General features: G+C 42.8%; 1 pseudogene; it reads right to left on the reverse strand.

Annotated features, from left to right (window-relative positions):
* Nucleotides 1-108: 108 nt before the first annotated feature.
* LOC112254735 lies at nucleotides 109-5,441 on the reverse strand (annotated as a pseudogene).
* Between the last annotated feature and the right edge of the window lie 1,284 nt (nucleotides 5,442-6,725).

Below are 6,725 nucleotides of genomic sequence, written 5' to 3' on the forward strand. Positions count from 1 at the left end.
TAACAGACCTAAACTTTAGCTCACACTAATGGAAACTACAGTGACATGAATGGAGCTGCACAAGTTCTCCACATACCTCCAGACAAGCAATAATACACAACATCCTAATTCTGAGTCATGTGTTTACACCACATTTGAAAATAACAAGTTGCAGGTGAAAGTCTACACCCAAGTGGTCAGCCTCAATCGGCAATGTTCCAGTCCTCGTTCAGCAGAACACATCCAGGGATTGGCTCATAACCAAAAGATCCTGGTCTTCCCGCTACATCCTCAGTCAAGTTAAACCGAACCAGTGTCATTCTCAGTTCATTATGATGAAGTTGGATTTGCAGTGGGCTGAAACAGAGCAAAATTATAATTATATTTTAAGATTCTATAACTGAGCAAAAGGAAAATATTAAACCATGTAGACACTTTTGGGCCATGAAAAAGATGGTATAAGAGATTGACCTATGAACTCCGCAACAGGGTCATGTTCTCCTTCTGTCCGAATGGTTCCAGCGATGCTGTCGTTCTCCAGGATGGGCAGGAACAGCTGGACAAAGTCCGAAGTGTACGGTGGGGCAATCAAATCCTACACCTGATAAGGCAAACACTATCAATATTTTACTACTATCCAACCAATTCAGTTGAGAGGATAACTTCATTAGACTGCCTTTTCCACAAAGCTGCTCACTCAATGTTCAAACTTATTGTAACCCTGGATTTTACAGATAATACAACCATCCTTTCACAAAACGCAGGAATCAATTTAAATAAATTAAATGCATTTCCTTCAATCATATGTAATGCTGCCAAGATGGAGGACATGCATCAACAGCCTATGCTCCTTATAGGAGCCAAAAGCTTGTCAAGTAAGTCAATACTGGCAAAATGGTGTAGACTTCTGTACTTCCTGGCCGATCCTGCCCATGGCCGACCCTCCCAGCTCCTCCTGAGACATGATGGACATCATGGCCTGGGCAAACAGGTAAGTGTGCTCACCGTGACACACCATCTTCTGTGGAACACAAAGGAGAAGAAAACAGTTCAGCTCCAAACCAACCACACAAACAGAGACACTCATGCCAAAAGACAGGTAGCCTGCAACATGTTGTGTTGTGGTCCCAATGTCCTGCAATTACATATTGGTATGTGAAATACTGATTGAAGTACCACTTTCAAATGATTCAAAATCTTGAATACATCACATTTACAAAATCATCAAACCAAGGATTTGTATTGAGTGAGAATGACAAATATGCCTAGATCTTATTCTTGGGAACACCAGGGCCGGTAATCATAAAGCGTCTCAGAGTAGGAGTGCTGATCTCTAGAATCAGTATTGCCTTTTAGATCCTAATGAATATAATTATATGGACAGGGGGGGACCTGATTAGAGGCTCACAGCGAACTCTGGCAGGTTCTTCTCCAGGTTGTCCTCTCCTCCATCCAGCAGTGTGGCCAGAGAGGTTCTCAGGACCCTGGCGAACACCTCCAGCTGCTGGCACGCCATGGACACACTGGTGATCTCCCCTGGTAGCCCGCGTCTGAGATGAGCTGAAGACACACACACACACAAATCAGCAAGGAGAGGAGGAACATGACACCGTTTGACCCATAACGACGTTAGTTATTAACCTCTCTGCGCACAGAACCGGGTAGTGGGATGAAATTCGACAACATACGGTGATCACTACATAAATAGTCATATTAAACATGAATGAAAATATAAGTGTCTCACATGTTTCGAAAGCCTAGAATCTTGCTAATCCAACTGCGTTGTCAGATTTAAAAAAGGATTTGCTGCGAAAGAATACGATGTGATTATCTGAGGATAGAGCCCCATAAAAAACAACTATTTCAACCAGCACAGGCGTAACAAAATCACAAACTGCAATAAAATAAATCGCTTACCTTTGACGAGCTTCCTCTGTTTGCAATCCCAATGCTCATTGTTACACAATGAATGGTCTTTTGTGTGATAAATCCATTTGTATAGCCTAACACGAAACATTTTGTGAACAGCTTGTGTCGTGAATTCCGTCTCATTCCATTTTCGACGACACATTCGAGGTAAATACACACAAAACGTGACTTTTCCAGTCATGTTTGGTTTCATTACAATCAACTGGTTTGTTTGTAACACAACCAAACCTGATGGGTCATTTCGCTGGACGTATTGACTGAAAGAAACCGATTTGAAGACAACAAGTAATGACATCATTTTGCACCAATGATATGACCTCTGTTTCGTTGATTGACTATATTTTAACCCAATGACCACTGATCGTCTTGAAATCTAGCTGGGTAGATAGCCAATGAGCTGAGGTAAACGGCAAAATGTAATGTTTATGTGTTGGAAGACCAACCCATGTAGTAAACTCCGGCGTAAAGAGGTTCATTCGCCATTGACGATTCATACCGGAAGGAGCCACGCATGTTGCGCACAGCATTGTTTTGGTAAAGCGCATATTCAGCTGTTTATATATCAATCAGTATGGCGACTAAGTCAGGGAAAGCTAAATCTAAGTCTAGATGTACAGATGTACACACAATTTTAGAAGAAATTGATCGAGGATGATTAGTTTAGCGATTCCCAAATGGAGGAATATTTTTTGAACGGAGAGGACATCGTTTTGGACTGGTAAGTTCTTCTCATGCTAATGCTGTTGTTTGAAATTAATAATATAAAATATTATTTGTGAAATGAAATAGCCTATTTGAGGCTGTTGAGGGGAGGGCAGGCCCACAACAATGGCTAAAGTGAAATGGAGACAGTAGATACAGCTGGTCTGTTGTAATATAATATTGTATTATCTAAACCAGATCTATTGTGTTATATTCTCCTACATTCAATTCACATTTACACAAACTTCAGAGTGTTTTCTTTCAAATGGTACCAATAATATGCATATCATTGGTTCTGTGGCTGAGCTACAGGCAGTTAGATTTGGGTATGTCTTCAGGCGGAAACTGAAAAAAGTAGGGGGGTAGCTCTAAGAGGTTTTAATTAAACTGCTGGGTGATCATCAGTACCTTGACAGTGAAGTTGAGCATCAGACAGTCAGGGTTGGCCTCGGCCAGCTTGTAGAAAAGGTCTCTCCAGGTGGTGTGGGCGATCATCTGTTCCAGCCAGGCAGGAGTCTGAACCAACAAGAGGACAGGGTTACTAAACTCAGTAAAAAAAATAAAACGTCCTCTCAATGTCAACTGCGTTTATTTCAGCAAACTTAACGTGTAAATATTTGCATGAACATAAGACATAAACTGAACAAGTTCCACAGACATGTGACTAACATAAATGGAATAATGTGTCCCTGAACAAAGGAGGGGTCAAAATCAAAATTAACAGTCAGTATCTGGTGTGGCAACCAGCTGCATTAAGTACTGCAGTGCATCTCCTCCTCATGGACTGCACCAGATTTGCCAGTTTTTGCTTTGAGATGTTACCCCACTCTTCCACCAAGGCACCTGCAAATTCCCAGACATTTCTGGGGGGGGGATTGGCCCTAGCCCTCACCCTCCGATCCCAGACTTGCTCAATGGGATTCAGATCCGGGCTCTTCGTTGGCCATGGCAGAACACTGACATTCCTGTCTTGCAGGAAATCACACACAGAACGAGCAGTATTGCTGGTGACATTGTCATGCTGGAGGGTCATGTCAGGATGACCTGGTGTAACTCGGGCAGTTGTTGTTGCCATCCTGTACCTGTCCCACAGGTGTGATGTTCAGATGTACCGATCCTGTGCAGGTGGTCTGCCACTGTCCGTCCTGTCTCAGGCGTCTCACAGTATGGACATTGCAATTTATTTCCCTTTATTTCCCTCTGCAGTCCTCATGCCTCCTTGCAGCATGCTTCAGGCACGTTCACGCAGATGAGCAGGGACCCTGGGCATCTTTTGGTGTTTTTCAGAGTCAGTAGAATGGCCTCTTTAGTGTCCTAAGTTTTCATAACTGTGACCTTAATTGCCTACCGTCTGTAAGCTGTTCGTGTCTTAACGACCGTTCCACAGGTGCATGTTCATTCTTTTTTTATGGTTCATTGGACAAGTATCGGAAACAGTGTTTAAACCCTTTACAATGAAGATCCGTGAAGTTATTTACTAATTATCTTTGAAAGACAGGGTCCTGAAAAATGGACGTTTATATACACTGCATACTATAGGGTTTCTACTATACTCTGAGGGAAACACATTACATGCAAGAACAGAGAATTTAAAAAATGTATATGATTAATCAAGTTATTTTTCTAGGAGACGAAATAAGAGTGAAAAAAAAACAGCAAGCAAGCAGGAGTGCACCAGTTTTGAGCTATCTGTCACATTCAGATCACAGTAAAGCATTGGTGGTTTGTCTTTCACTGGCGACTGATATCTCACCTCTCCCTCCACGGTAAAGATGGAGTCAGCCTTCTGGGGGTCAAAGTGCTTGATCAGCAGACTCTTCAAGTGATTCTCTACCCGTTCCTGCACCTGAGCTGGATCTACCGCTGCAATACACAGTCCGAAAAAACATACATTCCAATATGTGTCTCAAACAGTGTGAGAGGAACAAAAAAATACATTTTCAGTGTATGTGGAGTCCAGGGCTTTGTCCCAAATGGCACACTATTCCCCATGCAGTGCATTACTGGTCAAAAGTAGTACACTGCATAGGGAAAAGGGTGCCATTTGCAGCCCAGTCCATTGTTGTTTACCCATCTGGATGAGCCACTCTGCCAGCAGGTTGACAGTCTGGGCCACAGCGGAGTAGTTCTCCGACAGGAGCTGGATGACGTGTTCAGGGGAGCCACCAGCCTGAAATAACTGTGGAAACAGAAGCCTCTGCAGGAAATGGTTTGACTCTTCACACACTAACGTTACTAGGCAGACACACGCAATAGTGTGTTTACGTTTTAAGGGTGTTGAATACAGCAGGCTCCATGATGTAATCTCTGCTGGAGAACTTCTGTAGGCAGTCCTCCTGAATTTCCCCATCATTCTCCCCTTCAACATAGTCGTCCTTCTATATGAAAGTCACATCACTTTAGCCAAGGAAAGAACATCTTAACATTGAATCTATCGACATATAAATTCGCGCTTTGGCTCTGTCAAACAATGAATCAACAGCCTGCAACAATGTAGATACAATATATATTTTTAGCTACATTGCCATTACTAGCGACATTGTACATTCACTAGCTGGCTACATACAGTAGCTAAAGATTGTGCTTACATTGCCATCCGGACCATCCCAGTCTCCAATATTCCTATCGTAATATTCCTAGTCCATGATGACGAGAGAGTGAGTAGGGTTTATAATGTGAAGCACACGGCGAGTTATAATAAACCAGGCCTAGCTAATACTTTAGAAAACAATACAGTGTGTTTTCAAAACAATTAGATAGCCTTTGCCTAAACTAACTTGCTAGTAAAATAAATCTCAATCAGATATCTGAAGGTTAATAGTTACATGCGCCCATTGCGCCGCCTTGTGGCTTGGCAGAATAAATGCGTGTTTCCTGCTGTAGTGTTAGACAGACAAACGAGAAATACAAACAATTATATATTAATTCCAGTTGATTTGCTCTCGAAAACAATGGACATATTGTGGTGCGCCTTTTTTAACTGAAGATGCACGACTGTGGGGTAAAAAGAATATGGAACTGTTTTGATAACCGGTGTGAGGATTTGATACAAGAAAACAAAATGGTGGAAAATAGAGCATTGGGGAAATAAATCTCCCATCTTCACTCATCAGTGGTTAAAGAAAAGATTAGGACTTGGAATTACACTGAACACAAATATAAACGCAACATGTAGTGTTGATCCCATGTTTCATGAGCTGACATAAGATTCCAGACATTTTCCATATGCACAAAAAGCTTATAAATGTTATTACATCCCTGTTAGTGAGCATCTCTTTGCCAAAATAATCCATCCACCAGACAGGTGTGGCATATCAAGAAACTCATTAAACAGCATGATCATTACACAGGGACACCTTGTTTGGGACAATAAAAGTTCACAGTTGTCACAAGACAATGCCACAGATGTCTCAAGTTGAGGGAGCGTGCAATTGGCATACTGACTGCAGGAATGTCCACCAGAGCTGTTGCCAGTGAATTGAATGTTAATTTCTTTACCACAAGCCAGCTCCAATGTAGTTTTAGAGAATTTGGCAATATGTCCAACCGGCCTCACAACCGTAGACCACGTGTAACCAAGCCAGCCCAGGACCTTCACATCCAGCTTCTTCACCTGCACGATTGTCTGAGACCAGCCACCCAGACAGCTGATGAAACTGGGTTTGAACAACCAAATAAATTCTGCACAACCTGTCAAACTGTCTCAGGGAAGCGCATCTGCATGCTCGTCGTCCTCACCAGGGACTTGACCTGACTGCAGTTCGGTGTCGTCTTCAGTGGGCAAATGCTCACCTTCGATGGCCACTGGCGATGTGTGCTCTTCACAAATTAATCCTGGTTTCATATGTACTGGGCACATGGCAGACAGCGTGTATGGCACGTGTGGGTGAACATTTTGGTGGTGTCAACGTTATGAACAGAGTGCCCCATGGTGGGGTTATGGTATGGGCAGATAAACTATACACAATGAACACAACTGCATTTTGTCGATGGCAATTTCAATGCACAGAGATACCGTGATGAGCTCCTGAGGCCCATTGTCGTGCCATTCAGCCGCCGCCATCAACACGTTTCAGGATAATGCAAAGCCCCATGTCGCAAGGATCTGCACACAA

This window comes from Oncorhynchus tshawytscha, linkage group LG07 (genome assembly GCF_018296145.1).
Source record: "Oncorhynchus tshawytscha isolate Ot180627B linkage group LG07, Otsh_v2.0, whole genome shotgun sequence".
NCBI classification, from domain to species: Eukaryota; Metazoa; Chordata; class Actinopteri; order Salmoniformes; family Salmonidae; genus Oncorhynchus; species Oncorhynchus tshawytscha.